The sequence below is a fragment of the Lepisma saccharinum genome, chromosome 20, assembly GCF_977018435.1.
Source record: "Lepisma saccharinum chromosome 20, izLepSacc3.1, whole genome shotgun sequence".
Lineage (NCBI taxonomy): Eukaryota > Metazoa > Arthropoda > Insecta > Zygentoma > Lepismatidae > Lepisma > Lepisma saccharinum.
In genome coordinates, this window is record NC_139248.1 from 54,652,846 (window position 1) to 54,673,720 (window position 20,875).

General features: G+C 37.9%; 1 long non-coding RNA gene across 1 annotated transcript in view; it reads right to left on the minus strand.

The window, feature by feature from the left end:
• Nucleotides 1–20,875, minus strand: part of LOC146003626 (uncharacterized) — a 272,276-nt gene that overhangs the window by 25,261 nt on the left and 226,140 nt on the right. The window contains exon 2 of the long non-coding RNA XR_014443841.1: nt 4,766–4,828. This is a non-coding gene — a long non-coding RNA (uncharacterized LOC146003626). The remainder of the gene's footprint in view (nt 1–4,765; nt 4,829–20,875) is intronic.

The window sequence follows — 20,875 nt, forward strand, 5'->3', positions numbered from 1 at the left end:
GATTTCGCCACCAAAGTTCCCAGGTTCGAATCCTGACTTGGGTATTCTTTGCGAGTGTCCTAAATCAATTTCATCTAATCGCGATTAGCCAAAGAAAAAAGTGGCAGAATAGCGACATAATATAACGAACTTCAAACAAACAAAACTCATGATAAAAATCTCTGTTGTGCTCTTCATGGAAAAATTCCAGATATATTTCTGGTAATTTGGCAACACTGCGCTTGAAGAGCGGGAGGAGAGGGCAGGTGAGAGACTTGGCAAACGCGCTCGCGATGAGTCACTTCCATCGGCAACCAATTATGATATTAGCCGTGGTTCTGCTTGCTCGAGTTTTTTTCGTGTTTCCAGGCGAGCTAATCAAACAATATGCTCTTACTTTCTACCACACGGGAAGTGGAGTGGAAAAGCACGGTTTTTATCCTCGCGCACTTAATCACGTTCGATCGAGCCACGTGCGTTGCGAAAAGGCCAACTTGTTGATTTCATGACTCAACGTGAAGAGAGTTCCCTCCTTCGAGAAATCGCGGGTTCGAACTTCTCTTCGTCCCCGTGACTGAAGACTTCACACTTCCTTGAACACTGAACCGTGTCTGCTAATGTTGTGAAGAGCTATGTCTGTAAGAAGATGGTCGTTGGTGCACGGATAACATTTTGGAAAGTCAAAGTTTTATCTTTAGGTGGGAAATATCCCATACAGCACAAATCGCCAAGAATCAACATAGTTCAGATCGGTCCCTGGTTAGACTTCCGGCATGGTGTTCTTTGTGAGTGTCCCTTCATCAATATTCATCGTATCGTCGCCCATCTTCATCTTCGCGATTAGTCCAAAGAGGCAGAAAAGAAAGAGAAACCAAATCAATCACCCAATCACAATGTTCAGATTAGTCAGATTAGATCCGTGGCTATTGCAAATATCCGTTAGACGTCCATGGGATATCCCGTCCTGGATATCGAGAAAATCTCCCGTACGGCCATCCAGAGGATCTCCTATGGATATCCATGGTATATGCGGTAAATCAACGACTCCACATGTCACTTTGTCAAAAACTGACAAAAGGGTCTCACCGATGGCATAGCGGTAACGTCGTTGCCTTATAATCAAGGGGTCAGGGTTCAGTACCCGGTGGAGGCACATGGCACAGTGGTTCGGATCCCACATTAAACTGTAGGTCCAGTCGCGATTAGCATTTCTGTGCATAAAGAGGACTTAAAACAACAACTCAACGCATGAATATAAAAATATAAAATTCATTCAAAATATCTAGTCATTCAGATAATTATGTTAGGACTCCAACAGACCTCCGTGGCTGAGTGGTTAGCACAGCGCGCTACGACGCAAGGGTCCAGGTTCGAGTTTTTATTTAAAGTCCGATTTATTCACAGACAAGCTAATCGCGGCTGGACCTACTGTTCAAAATGGGGTCCTAAAAACTGTATGTCTTCACCGGGTATCAAATCCGGAACTTCTTGATTAGAAGGCGAATAGGTTAACACTACGCCACCGTGGAGGACCTCCCGGGCTCAAATCCCGACCACAGCATGTGCCTTCTTTATGAGTGTCCTTTCATCAATTTCATCGTATCATTACTCATCCTGATCTTCGTGAGTAGCCAAAAGTGGCAGAAAAGCGAAGTAAAATCAACCGAAAAGATAATATACAGTAAAACCTGTCTATCCCGGAACATGATGGTTCCGAGCAAAATTTTCCGTCTAAACAGTTTTCCTTCTTATACAGGGTTGACTTTAAATACAATATAGAGCGCTGCAGGAAATAATGGAAAGACAGATTTACATTTCGCATTATTATAATGTAGAGTACTAATGCATGTACGTACATGAATAAAAATGCAATACAGTCGCAATAAGCATAGCAGAGATTACAATTATGCAACTACACAACATGTTGGTACACTTTTTACAGTATTGTAAGAACATACAGAACGTACTTATGTATCTTTTCGAACCCGGGACCCCTGGCGTCGTAGCGCGATGTGCATAGAGGGAAAGAGAAAGATTGAAAGATGGAATAAGAGAGGTGAAGAAAGATTGAGATAAAAGTGAAGAAAAAAAGAAACAAAGAGAGATAACAAGAAAAATAGAAAGATGACGAAAGAACAGGACAAATAGACAAAGAAAGGTGGAGAAAGAGGGTAAGAGATGAAAGAAAGAAACGGAATCGTAACAGCTATGAGTATTGTAGCCCATTCTTTCATATCGACAATGTTACCGATAAGTGAGTGGCAACAGAGGCGTGTTCCACTTACAGTATTCCATTGTTTTCTTGCGAGGAAAAAAATAAAGGAAGAAATTTCCGTCTTACTGAGAATACAAACATCTCGTTGGTCTTTAAATGGTGTTCCGTTTCCGCGTTAAGGAGGTTTCCGCCTTAAGCAGGTCATTTTCAGGTATAAAATCGGTCCGTTCTGGGGACTTTTTTTTCCGTATTTACAGATTTCCTTCTTATAGAGGTTCTGCGATATGCAGTTTTTACTGTATATATAATTTGATTATTGTTCAATATAATTAAAGTTCAAATTACTGGATACTTTGTTTGTATAAAGTAATAGCAATGCGAATATCAAAATGCATTGTTACATCAAGATGTGACCCACCCAACTCTTTGACAGACATCCAGTGACGTACTCGCACCGGGAAGTGTGGCGGCGTCACTGGAGGGAAAGAGGGGTGAATAAGTTAAATTTAGTAGGGAGAGACAATAGAAATTAAGAGAAATATGGAATCCAGGCAAAGATAGAGAGAGGGGGGAAACGAGGAAGTAAATATGGCGACAGAGAGGGAGAGAAGTAAATAAGTAATATAAAGAGAAAGGGAAAGAAATAAAGAAACGAGAGAGAGAGAGAGAGAGAGAGAAAGAAAATGATACAACAAACTAGAGAGAAAATACAGAAAAGACAATTATCAAAAAGAGTTTAAGCAAGTATGAACAAAAGCTGAGGGGAAAACTAAGTGTTGATGAGATGAAATTGCTAAAAGAACAATCACGAGCATACATACATGGACAAAATACAGCGCGAGATTCACAGGGGATTATACAGACTAATATGCTATAAGCCAGAGCAGTGCTGCAGTGGTCTTGTCTGGGCTACAGCCGGATTGCGCACACTTTTCCGGTTTTATCAGTGATATCTGATAAGCCGTTGACAAGCTGTCACAATGTACAGGATTGCGCACAAAAAAGTGAGGCGATGTTGTCAGATGTAAAATGTTGTGTTTCTTTGTGAGTGTATGTGGACTTACACGTCTTTTTGCTGGAAGGGTAGCATTAGATAGGCATAGAGGATGAACCTGATTGGTGGACTAGAATGTAATGGTCGGTGTATCTAACCTAACCTAACCTAACTTTTGAGTTTGAGCAAATTGGTATGAAAATTGTATCTTGAAAACATCAATAGTGACTTACTGTATTATGTAAATTGGTATGAAAATTGTATCTTGACTTGCTACATTTACTGGTCAATTTTTTTTTTATTTAATTCTTAAGAGATTTACTATCTTATTTCTAATTTCTCTCTCTCTTCTTGTCTAAAGAAAAAAACAGTTTTGCGCGCAGACTTTAAAGCTATCAAAGTGGCAACGTTCGATCAAAATCTATGCGCAAAACAGGTCAGTGAGATTTGTGGCAATTCTGGATCTAAAGTGTGCGCAATTCGGTTGCGGCGATAATTTGCCTATTATCATATTTTATTTTGAAATATAAAATCCTCGGGCTTAAGACAACAAAATGTTTCATAATTATACATTTAAATAATTCTCACAACTTAATTACTGTTATCAAAACATTTCATAATAATTTGTTACATCCTTGTGATACTTTACAGTGTCCTATATTATTTACATTATGCATGGTCATATTGTGGGTTATAATCAGGATGAGGATCGACAGGAACAAAACACACTCAAAATAAGAAGGCACAGAACACGGAAAACATACAAAATAGGCACTAAAATTAATTAACATCGACAGATTTTTCACATTCACGGATTAGGCACTCAAATAGGCACTTACGACTAAAATGAGCAAAAACAGCTACTATAAAATTCAGAAATTTGCTGAAACCGTGTTTAAACGTAAAAGCCTACAATTTCTGGTCAAGGGGGAAACATGACATTTACAGAAATTCTGCAGCCTATTATGAGATTTATTACTGCATAAAATTACAAAACAAATTCCCGAGTTCAGTCCACCCAATGTTTTTCTAACATTTCTTGCGCCAGAGCCTCGTTAGTCTACAAAATGGTGCAACAGAGGTTGACATTTAGGTACTTACGGAAAAGTCGTCCATTACAGTTCGTCTGCCTAAGTCGAGACAAACGACGCATGCGCGCATGCGCTGATTGGACGAATCCAGTGGCAAAGGGAGGTAAGCATGATTCGGGAAAATCTCTACTGCTGAAACATGAGTCTCACTTATCGGACACCGTATTGAACACCATCGTCTACTGACGTCACGATAAATGTTCTCGTTGTTAGGTTTAGAACTTTTAGCATAAATAATGCATTTTTGGTCAAGCCACGAGAAACTGCTGTGTATTTATGCTAAGAGAACTAAACCTAACAACGAAGGCATTTCGCGCTGACGTCAGTAGACGACGGTTTTAATACGGTGTGCAATAAGTGAGACCCGAAACAACATAAACGTTTCACACGCAGTGAAAAGCAGAAGTTGTAAAAGCTATCACAAACATAAGAAAGCGATCGATAATAAACAACCGAGAAAATACTGAACTGTCCGTTTCTACTTACCATATCGCGTGTAGATTGGTCTTCTCTGGCCAGTTTAGTCTTCCGCGGTCGGGAAGTACACCCCTAAGGGGGAAAAACACAAGTTAGAAATACAGGCAAGAAAAAGGGAACGGAGAAGAGGAGAACAATAAGTAGGCAATTTTTTCTTACTCCAAACGATGGGGATCAAGTGATTCCCTGATGTATTTCGATGTTATGGCGTTTTCGAAAAAATGAGGTCCCTATCTATTAACAATGGTGGCTGCAACACATCAGTTTTTTCACCTCACATGTCGAACCAAGCTCAATTTGTTCCTGGCAGTTCGTGCAGAGCAGATGAAGAAGAGAAAAGCAACTCGTGCAGCGTTAGATCAAGTAACATACATCCTACACGACAAAACCTCGGGGGACTGGATCTGTGCGTGTGGAATACTGGTTTTGCGGAGTTCAAGAAACTCGTCTGTTCCAGATTGCTTCTTGCTCCTGGTCAGAAAAGAAGAATCAGAAATGTTGATGTTGGAAGCAGTGGTGCCAGGTTCAGGGAAATGCTGTTTTTATCTTTAAAGTCAACGAGTAATTCCCTCGTCATAGGAAGTTTTAAAGAGATATAGTAAGAGAAAAATCAGAACTGTAATGGTGTTAGTTCGAGGGATATTTTACCAGAAATAAAGGAAGGTGGAATACATAGAGGAGCATCCCTCAGAAACTTCTTGTATTCGGGATTTTTTGTGTGACGTAGTTTGGTGGCTTGAGGTTAAATGAGACGAATTGCAAAAGACATGACGGTCACTAAACTCAAACTTCTGATATTTTTTGGAAAAAATCGGGTAATATTATCCTTCTGCCCTTCTTCTAGCAGCATTACACTGCCAACTGCCCGGTTTTATAATATATGAGAGAGGAGAGAGAGAGAGAGAGAGAGAGAGAGAGAGAAGAATTGAACAGCATTTAAATTCTACCTATAGAAATATATTTTTGGACGTTTCAACTTTATCATTCACGTAAATTTTTCGTTAGAAACATGAAGTTATCATTAGGATTGCTTTATGGAAACTTCGTATGTGAAGTATAAAATTTATTTTTAAAAAAATAATTCTCTTTCATGTCCATTTGTTTATAAATATAGAAACTCAAATACTGAATTCGCATATTGAAATTCACGTGAGAAAATTAATGCATCTTTTAAAAATAGAAATATATATCTTTTAATGTATGTAGCAAAATAGTAATTATCCTAATTACAATTCTACTTTCCTGCAAGTCTAAAACTAACAATAAAGCATGAACAAACGTGACGGATGACAGCGACACCGTTCGGAGGTTTCTCTTTCTTGTTAAAGTTACTTTATGATGCCTGTCCAAACGATTACAAGCATCTACATTTTAAAGATTTGAGAAATCAACAATAGAGATAACAGAGAGAAACTATTAGTTCAACGAACGTCAGTGAACACATAACTGCATTTCTTGTGTAAAATTGTTAAAATCATAATGTTCTTCCTTGTATGTACCTCAACAACATTATGCCATCTAATGGATGATATAATTGTATGGATTCTGCAACCATGGTTTATATATTTTCTGTTTTACGATTGATTGATTAATTATACTTCGCTTTTCTTCCACTTTTGGTTAATGGCGAAGATAAGGATAAATTGTGATATCGTAAATCACAAACACACATGGACAGAACACAACACAATCCCCACAGATGATTATACTGGCTGTGAATCCAGACGCCAGAGTTTCGTTAGTCTGCAAAATGCAGTCCAAGAACCCAATATGGCCTAGTTAAGGTTTGCGATTGTCTCTAATGGTGTACGAAGTCAGTAAGGTAAGACTAATCGTAAGATTCAAAGAATAACATGGGTGCAGTGAAGATTTTGATAAAAAGTAACGTAAAGGCCATATTGGGTACACATACACCCAATATGGCCTAGTAATATATTTCGTTGTTTCACATCAAAAATGCAACGGAAATTGTAAAGAAAGTACCACATTGTTATTTTTATTGGTAGATAAGTATATTGATACACTTACGTTTTATTTACAAAATGACAATGAGATTTCACAAAGAAATAACATTGTTTACAAACCAATAAACAGAAGACCATAGATTACACATCACAGTCTGGGCAAACGAAAGGTCCTTAGTGCATCCTGCACACTCTACGTGAACATAAAATTAACACATATCACGATTGCACATGTCCTTCACGATATATTCCTATGTAAGTCACATTGAGTCTAGTGTTCGTTTATCCTTCGTTTTAAACAAGACTTTAGATTAAAGTCTAAACTAAGTACATTGTTGTAAAGTACAAATTATGAGCTATCATAATATGGCCTAGAGATATAAACACCTATCACTTGGAAGATGAAGTAAGTAAACTTCCATATGCAATATTAGTCACGTAAAACACAATCACGAGGTCCAGTTACTGTACGTACTATAGGTACAGCCAACAGGTTCAATCACGTCATTCGGACAGTCTAAATGGCACACTAACGTCATCTGTTGAATTAATCTTGTAACTACTTGGAAAAAGCAAATTAGCCATATTGGTTCAGGTACCTTACGTGGAAGATAGGTTGACATACGTCATTACAAAGGGTCACTCCTCCTGTTTCGACAGGCCTCCTCCATCATACATTGTCCTGTGAAAGTTTATATTACAGATTATTTTAATATGTATTAGATAAAATATATCCCCAGTGTACAAAAGCTGGATTTTACATTCTCGTTCAGTGCCTCCGTCCTGTATTTGCTGAGAAACATAATAATCCTCAAGAAAGAATAATCCTATCTGCACCAGTCTGCACTGCAGCGTTTGAAATTTCACAGTCGATGAAATACAAGAGTTTCTGGTATATAGCATGAAAGTGCTCTAAAATGGCACACTAATATTATGCACTTAAGAGCATTTAATGCATTTATCAAAGTGTTGAAAATTCCAGATAAATGTTTTTAAAATTGATATGTTAATACAGAAAGAGAAGAGGGAATATTTGTCTTCCCCGAGGGGAACAGGCCTGCCATCTGTTGTCGGGAGAGGAGTGATGAGCCGAGGCAGAGCTTGAGGTGAACGAACGACTTTAAAAGCAGTCGTAACGGAGAGAAAGTTCCAAGATTGATTTCTTCCCCATTTTTCCACTTCTCTTTGTCTTCCGCTAGGCAAGTTGTCGGCAGAAGTTAATCAAAGCGGTGAAGAACACGACTTTCGCGTTGTCATATTACTTGCGTGGCCCATTCTAAGACGGCTTCCAGAATTGTCTAAAAACCTGTTCTGTTTTCTTTCTTGTGCTCGTTAAACATGAACGCAAACATCCCCCCTCAATTTTTCCCATTGCGTGACCTACAGTGAGGCCACGCGATACCATTGCTGAAAAAAAGGTTTACCTGAAAAGGAAGGTTTAGCCAATTTTCCGACACACGACGAACTCACTCGTATCTCCTCCATACGTGATATGACGTTGCTAAACCCAATACATTGAATATAAACGCATACACGAAACAAATTACGTTGTGCACAAAGACAAAGGAGCACCTTCATTACAAAGAGACATCGTTACCACTACGCCATCGGAGGTGCCCTTATTCAAGAGCGGAACAGGGGGATGGGATTGTCCCCCCCCAATTCATAATTGATCTATAAGATTTTCTCACATCTAGAAAATGAAAAGGCAGAACAAAAGTGGGATAAGTTAAAAGGACTCGCTCGGTCTTAAACACCTAGAGCACTAACTTGTAAGTCGTCAAAGCTACAGAAGTAATTGTGCTCACCACACAACCCCAGAAAAGTATTATCAGCAGAGATAAAGTGTATTTAGTTATTCTAATCCAAATGTGGAAATAAATATGGTCTTGCAATTGTAGGAAATGGCAATTATCACCTAGCTAATAAAATGCATTAGGCTTTCATTACATTAATTGCAATGCAAATTACAAATGCAAGATATGTTTTATTGTTTGTTACCAAAACAATTAATTACCAAACTAGGCTTGGATGACATTAATTACAATTCAAATACAAACTGAGCTTTATTTGTTGTTATCAAAATAATAAACTTCTTTTAAGTACTGAAAAGTGAATCTTCTAAAATTGAATCTCTCTAAAGACATGTTTATTATTGACTGGGACTGCGTTCTATATTGCTTTGAATGTTTGATTGATTTTGTTTCTTCTACTTCGCATTTTTACCACTTTTGGCTAATCGCGAAGAAGAGTATGAGTCATGATTAGATGAAATTGATGAAGGGACATACAAAGAATACCCATGCCCAAACCGGAATTCAAACCTGGGACCACGTTCAATATTCCATGAAGTAATGGGAGTAGGTTTAAAATATGTTATGAATTTCACTGCGAAAGCCCAGGCTTGCATTCTCTATTGTTGGCAAAAACGTTAGAACAACATATCCATTGTTTATTATCAAGATTTAAAATAAACCGAGAGTACAAAACTAAATGAATGCAGATAAATGGAAAACCTTTGTATTTAACACAAGAGAAAAATGTAGTAATAGCGTGAACATGGAATAGATGTAGGAAAATGTTTGAAAACATGCAAATTATATGTAAAAATATGTGCTAAAAGCTAATATATGGGAAAATATAGAAAATAATTAACATGTTTTAACTCGTATACCACTAATCGCAAAGATAATACAAAATTACATTGATCTAAACATCGTATGAAGATTACATATATCTAACTATATAAATCCGTTCACTATCAGAAATCAGTTCATTCCATTATTGGATCATATGCTGTCTTAGTACCGTCAGCTTGAACTTGCTACTTAATGTCAACGATCCTTCCCTGAAGGCTGAAAGTGATAATGTGAGTGAAAGCAAACTGCCGAAAAAGATGTGATTGCAGAAAATAGATGTCTGGAAAAATGTGAAGGTATATTTTTTCAAAGTAGGCCTATACACCGTCTTGTCTTCTTCGACCGTTGGGGCCTCCCAGATGGCGCAGTGGTAGCGTCGTCGCCTTGTAATCAAGAGGTCCTGGATTCGATTCCCGGTGGAGGCATACAGTGGTTCGGATCCCACTTTAAACTGTAGGTCCAGTCCCGATTAACCTTACTGTGCATAAAGTGGACTTACACAGCAATTCAATCAATCAATCTTCGACCGTTGGCTACACTCCCTGTGAGTTTTTGCCACATGTGAAAGGAGATTTTCCACCCTCCGATGTCTCAAAGCTAGGATTTTGTTAAGATCCGCTCGAGCGAGGAACGGCTCACATTACTGGCTCTAGAGAACATCTATTTTGACGTAATTTCAAGTCTTGACATAATAATAGAGGTTCTTCAAGGACAAGAAAATATGAATATTTTCTTCTCAAGATGTAAGGCTGTGTTTTTTGAAGGTCATTGAAGGGGGGGACTTTTAAGGTTTTCGTTTGGCTCTTGTAATAGTATGTCCAATCTTACATTAATTAAAATGATGACCAACTTTGTTATTAAATGTGGTAATCAAATTGGTTGAAAGATCTCTCCGGCCTCATTCCCCCCCGATTTCAGTAATTTTGTACATTTTTAAGTATGTCAAAACAATCCATGAAGTCAGGAAAATCTGATTACTAGCTTGATTGGAAGCACCAGCGTCTCAACAATTATTTTTATCTGGCGCGGGACCCCTTGAAGCGTGGGACCTCGAGAATTGCCCCTCTTTAGGCCGTCTCCGACTGAAACAAGACACATCATAAAATAAGTCCTGGGAGGACTCTGAAATGGAGGGCAGAAGAAGTCAATGGGGCAAGAACGTTACTTCTTTGTTGGATCAATTGAGGCATCACAGTAATTGGACAATTCAGCTCTCGTATGGCGATGGGAAGAGGCCAGATTTTGAGCCCTTGTTTGTTGGCATTATCTGCTACGTTAACTTACACGGCGTTGTTAGGAAGTCGACAGAATTGAATGAAGAACGTTTCCTGCTCGCTTCGTTACGGTTTTGTGGTTCTGTTGTTACTCCAACTGTGTCAGTGGAGGGACAAGGAACAGGAGAGGGATGATTACTATAATTTTTACATGGGACACACGCACAGATTGCACTTCCTTCTTCTTCTTTTCTCTTTGTTTTGCCGTAACTTAATGCCCTTTGTTCACAAAAGAGGGACAGTGCATGTGAAATATGGTGAAACGGGTTCTGTACAAGGGCAATAAAGCACGCTTTCTCCGGCTATTAATTAATTCACTTCGGTACTCAACGCACGCACACTTGCGTAACAGTCCGCTGCTGGATTCTACACAGTCAATTGACAATCCACATTAATACGCACTTACGCAAACGCTGCCGTGATAATAGAGCTTTGCAGTGGTCGTGTTTACTCTGTGCTTGAGAGAGATTGTACTGTGCAAAGTGAACGGTTGTTGTGTGCAAGGGGAACACTCGCCACCCATCGTTGAGGCTCTGTGGTTGTTGAGTCTTGCTTTCTCAGCTATCGCGCTAGGATCAGGGCTTCGTTTCAGGCACAACATGACAAGTATTGAGAAGAAGAAGAAGGAAATAGGAAGATAAACTGTGTTAGTATAGATTGTGTTTTGTCAATGAGACTGTTGTTTTAGAAATTGTAACATTGAGTTGTAATATATAATGTTGAAGTTACCGTTTTGCCTATAAATAAAGATTATTACTACACAGCAGAGGTTTTCAAACTGTGCGCCTAGGCGCCCTAGCTTGCAAAAACAACAGAACTGAAATGCAAATACATAGATAATACTCAAAATACTTTGCCTCTACTATGTGTTACATATAGCAATTCATTCACTTTTGTCCACCAAGTGATGTCACCAACTCGGACCAATCCTGTGCAAGTCCTGATACTTGATATACCTTGACTCAAAATGTTAAATGCGGCACTTCTTTTTCACATGAGTTGAACAAAATCACACCAGAAGCACGTCATGTCATCTGATGCCTATTTCATAGCAATTCTATACAGTTCTATAACTTTTGAACTTTTAAATTCATAACAATACAAGCTCTTAATGCAAATTATTTTTTAGAAATATTACCAAATCGAATTTGAACAATTTTTCTTCAAATGTTGCATACAGTTAAGTTATTAGTGGTCACGCCACAGTTCGTGAAAATAGCGGTTCGTCAGGAAAATACGTAGACTACTGTGTTGATTTGTTCAAATTAGATACGCAGGTCCAACGAAATTTTCGAACTGTGACCTTGTCCTGTATATAAATATTAAATCGGCTTTCGCGATCGGTTTTACCTTTTGTTTGATTAATTGATTTGGCTTATTTTAATTCGCTTTTCTGCCACTTTAGGCTAATCGCGAAGATGATGACGAGTGACTGACTGATTTATTTTTGTTATTTAGCGTCGCTTTTCTGTCGCTTTTAGCTAATCGCGATTAGGATGAGTGATAATGTGATTGACAGAAGTTAAGAAAAATTTAAAGGATTTAAGAAGATATACCATACTGTGAACAAGGCTAGTTGGTGATAGATTGTGTTTTGTCTTTGTTGAATGTTCTTTGATGTAGTTTTAATAACATGAAGTTACAAGTTAAATAAATGTTTTTTTTCCCCTTTGATAACGTTTTGCCTAATTGAAGATTATTACAATTGGCGACGAGGATAAAAATAGAGAGAAGGTAACAAGAATAATATGTGTAAGAAGATTAGTCTTATTAAGAATAAGAAGCTATGAATAGCCTAATGGAGGTTTGTAATCATGTACAGTTTTTTGAACAGTTTGATGTGGAACGTCAATTCTGTTTAGCAAATAATACTGCAGCAGATAAAAGGGTTTGTACATTAATTTCCGTATCTGGCAGAAGAGTGTACGATATATTAAGCGATTTAGTTGCACCAGCAAAAGTGTCACAAAAGACATATGATGATTTATGTACTTTGTTGCTAACTCATTTCAGGCCTAAAGGAAATGTCATAGCTGGAAGGTATAAGTTTCATTTGTTGAGACAAGAGGAAGGGCAAACTTTATCTGAATTTGTAATGTGTTTGAAGCATCAAGCAGCTAACTGTTCATTTGGTACGTTTCTTAATGAAATGATGAGAGACCAATTAGTTTTTGGCATACGTAGTGAAGTAACAAGAAAGAAATTATTAGCTGAACCAGAGCTTGATTTTGGGAAAGCAGTATCCTTATCATCAACCATGGAAATGGTAGAGCAAGACTTGAGGTTGTTTTATCAAAAAGATAAGACTGTATTTAGTAATGTACATCATGTACATTAAGATAGAACAGTTACTCAGCAAAGTAAGAAAGTGGCTTTTAAATGTACAAGATGCAATAACGTTCATGATAAATACAAATGTCCAGCTTGGTGGATTAAAAGGTCATTTTCAGCAGTGCTGTAAGAATCAAAATAGCAAGGTTAATACAAATGAATCTGCAACTTGGGTTAAACCAGATGTTGATACATGTATGAAAAGTTTATTATTAAACGTTGTAAATGTGGTAGCTGTTCAACCAGAGTACGTTAATAAGAAAAATATGTTGGACATTGAGAAACTTAATAATTCAAGTGATCCTTCGCATGAGAATAGCGTACATATTTGTACAGAAATCGGAGGTTGAAGTGAATAGCTCTAAAAGTGAAGCTGATAATTGTTTGGTTAGGTTGATGTGCAACGAAAAAGAGGTCCAATTCGAAGTAGATACTGGGGCAGCAGTATCTGTTTGGGATGAGGAATTCCATACAACGAATCTTAGGAACATTCCAGTTATAAAGTGTGTTCTCACTTTATGGAATGCAGATGGAAGACCATTACCAATAGTAGGGAGAGTTATGCTGGATGTGCAGTTAGAAAATGGAGGATTAAAATGCCCTTGTACATTTCCCGAAATAAATTGAAAACGCCTATTTTAGGAAGGACCTGGTTGGATGAATTATGGCCACATTGGAAATCTTGGTTTCAGTTAAAGATTTCTAGGGACAGTTCTTTGTTAACAGTATCTAAGCAACTATTAATAATCAAAAAGTTGAATGCTTAATAAATAAGTACAAAGAAGTTTTTTCTGGTAATACTTGTGAGCCTATTAAGCAATTTTAAGCTACAATACCAATCAAGGAGGAGCAGTTCCAATATTCAAGAAAGCATACGATGTTCCATTCAGTTTACAACCGAAAGTAAAGGCTGAATTGGATAATTTAGTTCAATTGGGAGTTTTGTCACCTATTCAGTATTCTGATTGGGGTACACCTTTAGTGGTAGTAAAGAAAAATACTGGTGATCTACGGCTGTGTTCTGATTTTAAGGTAACCGTCAATAAAGTGGTAGAAAAATTAACTTATCCTTTGCCACGAGTGGATGATTTACTTAATTCTTTAGTGAATGCAGACACGTATGTAGTGTTAGACTAAAGCATATCTTCAACTATTACTCGACGAGAGTGCTAAAAAGTTGTTGGTTCTCAATACTAAATTGGGATTGTTCACTTATAACAGGTTACCAATGAGTTTAAGCTGCAGTGCACAAATTTTCCAAAGAACAATGGATCAAGTACTGTTAGATTATACATTTGCCAAATGCTACCTGGATGATTTGATTATAACAGGCCGTGGAGAAGAAAAATGTTTCAAAAAAGAGGTAGGCTATTTAGGGTACAGGATATCTAGTAATGGTTTTCAACCTTTAATCAAAAATAAGAGGGCCTCCCAGATGGCGCAGTGGTAGCGTCGTCGCCTTGTAATCAAGGGGTCCCGGGTTCAATACCCGGTGGAGGCACAAGTGGTTCGGATCCCACTTTAAACTGTAGGTCCAGTCCCGATTAGGCTTACTGTGCATAAAGTGGACTTAAAACACCAACTCAACAACAACAACAACAGAAATAAGACAGCAATATTTAATTGTCCAGAGCCAACAAACGTTAAAGAGTTGAAGTCATATTTAGGAATGATATCATTTTATCATAGAAGCATGCCAAAGTTTGCTATGAAGATAACACATCTTTATGAATTGCTATAGAAGGGAGCAGCGTGGCCGTGGACAGATCGATATAAATCGGAATTTCAGGAATCCAAAGAAGCATTTAGAAAAGCTGAGATATTAACTCCATACAATCCAGATCAAGATATTGTACTGATAGTAGACGGAAGTGGTGTAGGAGTTGGGGCTCAGTTGTGTAATAAGATTGAGGGTGAATTGAAAACAATTACCTGCACTTCAGCAACTCTAGCGCCTTCTAAGAGAAATTACAGTCAATTTGAAAGGGAAGCGTTAGCTTTAGTGATGGGCATAAAGAGATTTCCTAAATATCTTTATGGTAAACATTTCATAGTTTATAGTGATTTTTTACCAGTAAAATATATTTTGGGCGAGACAGCAGCGATTCCATCGTTAGCATGTTCACATTTACAGAGATGAGCCTTATTATTATCACAATACTCATACACTATTGTTTACACAAAACGTGTAGATGTAGCAGATTTTTTATCGAGATTGCCAATAGAGGAAAACACAGGGGATGCTGAGGAATCTTTAAATTATATTGACACCTTTGAAATAGAACCTCTATTGTTAGATAACATAGTAAAGAAAACAAAAGAAGATGACATTTTACAAAAAAATTGTACAATGGGTTGATGTTGGGTGGCCTAATTCACTTCCAAAAGAGTTTCAAAATACTGTGATCTTACATTATTACAGAAGGAAGAATGAAATAACAATGAATGAAGGATGTCTTATGTGGGGAAGACGTATAATAATTCCGAAAGAATGCAGAAAGAGTGTTGAAGCTGTTACATGCAGAACATGTGGGTACACCTGAAATGAAAATGATGGCAAACACCGATGAGGCTGAACGATAGTTTCGAAAAAAACACCACTATGTGTCGCCACCGGCGTTCCATTCTGTCAATCCTTTCCGATAGAGAAACTCCATTCCTGTGGTCAAACACCGTCGTCCACTCTATAACCCTGTGGGATAGCCATTACGACAATGGGAACTTGAAATCCTACTTGTGCTTACGTCACAAAATGTCGCTTCTTCTTTCTCCTCCATTCTCTCATTTCTCGTTTCCTTCCCATTTTTGGAACAAGATGTCGTCTTTTCGGCTTTCCGTCCGAGGGAGCCGGATTTTCTTCACTTGCTTGTTCTTAAGATAACAATGACGACCGTTTCTTTACTCGAAACGGGTAGATATTCGCGTTTTTGAGAAGGTAGATGGATGGCATTCTTGTCTTCTGTACACCGCCCCTACTACACTCAGAACACAGGGAGTTGGCTAACTCGAATAATTTTCATTTAGACATACGTTCGGCAAACCAACCACGTGCTAGAGAGAAGGACACTGGTTTATAAACGTCCGTCAAAATCCCTACGCATGTTACTGTATTTTTACTGTCCTTCAGTGCCTACTGGAGTTTACGTTATGATTTAGGTACGACAGGAGATGTATTACGTAGTACTTAGGCTATTAGTAATATTTTTAAAGAAGATAATGTCGCCATAGCTTCCAATAAGAATGTTTGAGTTTTCTGAAAGAATGTACGTTTTGTTTGAGTTTTCTGAAAGAATGTACGCTTTATTTGAGTTTTCTGAAAGAACGTACGCTTTGTTTAAGTTTTCTGAAAGAATGCCCGATTTGTTTGTGTGTTCTGAAAGAATGCCTTCTTTGTTTTATTTTACTGAAATCGTCTGCCACCTGTGCTATTCTATTCTAAAAGTAGTCAGATACGTTAAAATAATCTCAAGGTAGCAATGACTGTAGTGTATGGTTTCCAAACTTAGTGTATCATTCAAATATGACACCACAATAAAGTAACCTGTTTCATTAAGGATTGAACAAAACATGTTTATTTTTATTTGCAAGTTTTAAGCAAATAATAAAATGTAGTTTATTATCTACATAAATAGATAACTAAAACTATTATATCTGTACATACGTTACTGATACTAGAGATAAGTTTCAATTAGCTTTGAATGAAATTCGTACATATTTTTTCCTACTAACTTGTGCACGTACGTCCGATTTGGGAAGCAAAGATTGAGATTACTACTTTTTCGTTGATGATAACAGAAATAATATAACTTTAGTTAAAAAGACATTTATTGAGGTGCAGCACTTGGTGCTGTAAAAGGAAGGATTTATAATTTAAAGCTATAGATTTCAATTGTTAGAGAATAACATTTTTAACATTAACAAGGGAAATAAGATACCACATTAATTTCTGCTATTTTCAAACAGTCAGATAATTATATCACTGTACAAATAAAAAAGTAAATGGTGCTTTGTCATTTTAGGTCCCTTTTGTGCCTCTTTGGTTAATCGTGACGATGCATGATGGTCAGATAAAACTGTTGAATGGAGACATGCAAAGACACATGTCCTGGCCGGGGCATTGCAATAGTTTTCAAAGAGGTGCCTCCAGAACCAGAAACAAATATGTCGGATTGAAACAAACAGAGATTCCTTTTCAGAGAATACATGTTGATTTTTTTTAATACGGAGGAAGGAAATTTTTGCTATTCATTGGTAGTTGCTCTAGATGGACAGAAATGTGGCAGGTGCGATGGACAACAGGAGAAGAAACTATAGAATGTTTAAAAATAAATTTTCAGATATTTGGTTATCCTGTTATTGTGTCAGATAATGGACCGCCTTTCAGGAATAATCAATTTGAGAAATTTTGTGAAAAACATGGAATAAGATTGGTACATTCACCGCCTTGGAATCCGGAAAGTAATGGTTTAGCAGAACGGTGGGTGCAGACTGTTAAAGGCTTATTAAGAAAAAAGAAATCAAAGTAGAAATGAGGGACGTAGAATTGACTGGGAAAAAAATTATAGATAGTATCTTATACTATCTAAGATTTTCGAAGTGGCAACGATTAGGAATGTCTCCAGCAGAAAGAGCTATGGGTTATCAGCCGAGAAGTATATTCAACTTACCAAATTGCCAAATAGATGAAAAGCCTAGACATTAATAAATATGAGGCAGAATCTTGGATACCTAGATCAGGAGAGATAGTTTGGATAAAAAAAATCCATCCTCAGTGCCTAATTTATAAAAGCTCAGGTGATTAAGAGAGTAGGAGCAAGGCTTTTAGAAGTGAAACTTAGAAATGGATTGACAAAAAGTGGGAAAGCTTAAGAACAACCATAAAGGTCAGAGATTGGAGGTTGAGAAGAAAGAGGAGGAGTTGGATGATTTTTGGACGTTTCCAATGTATACAGAGGCAGCACCAGGACATGGGGAACCAGAGGCAGCTGTACCTGCAGAAGCGAGGAACATAAAAAACAGAGAATTTCGAAGATCTTCTAGATCCACGAAGGAGCCGGATAGACTACACCTTACCTTTGGTAACAAGACCTATGAATGATTTTTTTTGTTAGAGAGAGAGAATTGATAGAAGTTAAGAAAAAGATAAAGGATTTAAGAAAATATGCTGTGAACAAGACTAGTTGGTGATAGATTGTGTTTTGTCTTTGTTGAATGTTCTTTGATGTAGTTTTAATAACATGAAGTTACAAGTTAAATAAATGTTGTTTTTTATAACGTTTTGCCTGATTGAAGATCATTACAGTGATGAAATTGATTAAGGAACACTCACAAAGTAGAACCATGCCTATGCCCGGATTCGAACCCGGGACCCCTGACCACCCCGCAACGCAGGTCGGCTTGAACGACTTTTAAAACAAAGGTTACAAATGGCTATTACAAAATATTTTGTAGTGTTTAATTCCCATCCTGCGTACGTTAGTGGTCAGAAGTGGCCAATTAATATACATTTTTGACATTAAAAACTTTAGCTGTTATTTCGAATGCAGAATCGCGTATTAATTGCATTATTTTTTCATACCGTGTGAAAATGGTTTAGGTAATTATGAAACACTCCATGTATGAAAGCAGATAGATGTTTAAGCAACCACGCACAAACGATTTTTCATATTCGTAAAATATTTTGTTGGAATTATCAGGTGCTGTGGAAATCAATCATTACGTGCGTGTCGTGTGCATGTCAGGGTGCGTAAGCAACGCACTTTGTGACATCTGACCCCGCCCCCTGCGCTGGTAACCAGCCGGAAAGCCGTGGACTCTCTTTCCTGCAATTGTTGAAGGCTGTGCTAACGATGTGTAAAGATACGGTGGAAGGGGGGGAAAAAACTAATTATCCCCTTCTGTACATGTTCCGGAAGATCGCAATCTAGGGGAGCAGGTAGAGGCCGAGAGGAAGCCCCAGCGCCCTTTATTTTGTAGCAGCCCGGAATGATACGGCATAAACATGCATTTCGGGGAAATTAGTTGCGTCCTGTTTTTAACGAACTGCAAATCATCAGTGTTGCCAACCACTTTTCACCAGAAGCGCCAACGCTCGTGCTCACATAATATTCTATTCTATTTTAGAAATGAAGTTCGTGGCCTTAAGAAAACAACATGTTTCATCATTATAGACTTAAAGCATTCTCCCAACTTAATTTCTGACTGAGTATTTCACGATCTACAGGGTGTGTCAGAAATATGACCACACGTTTGAAGTAAATGTAGAGGAAAATAACCAAACCCGGACCCCCATCCGTAAGTACCAGTGCTGCCGCGTGGTGGCAATGGGCGAACACGTCAAGAATAACGAAAAGAGTGTGTAGGGAAGGTATCAGCAGTAACGAGCAAGTATCAGGTGCTGTAGTCCGCCATGGCTTGTTTTTGTGTGAAAACATCGGTGCACAACAGTGGAAATTTTGCTAATTAAGAGACAGATAAGTAGCAATCTTGTTACAATTTAGACACTAGTAAGTATTGTACTTGAAATTATGGTAATGGTTTGTTTGAAGATACGTGTGGTTTTATTGTATAAACAATAAGACTGCACGAGTAAAATGCCCTAAGTAGGGCCCCTCAATGAATTCCTAACATTACAATTGTAATTGAAGCAAAGGGTCGTTACATATTGTTTTAGATGTTCAAGGGAAAAGGCAAGGCAGGTGGGAGAAGGTGGGATGTCCAACAAATGGAAAGGGCGATTGACGCAGTTAGGATATTGGTAGTCTATATTATATTACTTTTGTACATCTATATTCTTTATGCAAGCTCAATAAATGTAATCCATTTACTACATATCATTTCTTTGCGTCTTTTGCAATTTTTGGAACTTGTTAAAGGAGGGCCACTTTCTCTCCGTTTTTACTTTTCGTCCCTTTTTACAGAAATGCTTACTGGCAAAGCATCACGCGCTTTAAGGTGGATTAAGTTACTCAAAACGTTAGCAAACATATCAAAGAACCCATTTCATTAAATTTTTAATAGAAATAATGTGCCATAATGACACCAGGGATGAAAAACAAAACGGGAGTCCTACTTTGGTCACCTTCCTCTACCATGTTCCTGTACAGGGCCAACGAAGTTAGTAATAAGTTCTGTTTTATAGAGCGTATAGGTCATACACTTACATGCTTAATTTTATCTTCTGCAAATATGGTGTATAAAGAAACAAATTTCCGGAGTACTAAGTGAGGCAAGTGCCCGACCCTGTGGCCGAGCGGTTAGCACATCGCGCTGCGACGCCAAGGGTCCCGGGTTCGAATCCCGGTCGGGCTTGGTTGTTTGTGAATGTCCATTCATCAATTTCATCCTTTCATCACTCATCCTCATCTTCGCAAATTAGCCAAGAGGCACAAAACGCGAAGTAAAATAAACTAAATCAATCGATCAATCAATAAGTGAGGCAAGTGTACAAATGGTGAATGGTTGTATTAAACTTGAAACTTCAGTTTTTCGTTTCAGATAAAGTGTCACGCGCCCGAGCTTACGTCATTAGCCAAGATGGCGCTGCACATGAAGCAACAAGTTACAGTTGCAGTGTGGGCAGTTGCATACCAGAATAGGCAAAAGAAACAGCCAGTATAAAATGCATGTACTTTCCTCTCGGTAATTACCCGAAACGACTTCTAAACGTAAAAGCCAATATTTTCTGGCCAAGAACATAAAAGTCACGTTAGGGTAAATCTTAGCCCATTTATGGCATACATCATTGCATAAAATTATAAACTACATATCCGAGTTCAGCCCACTCAAAAGTTGGCACCACTGGTTTTAGTAATTGTATCCATACGTGCTCCAATTCTAAATATCTTCGTAGCCAATGTCTGTCAAAGATGTGGATTGGTCGAATGTGTCTATGTCTCCGTCCGTTCATCC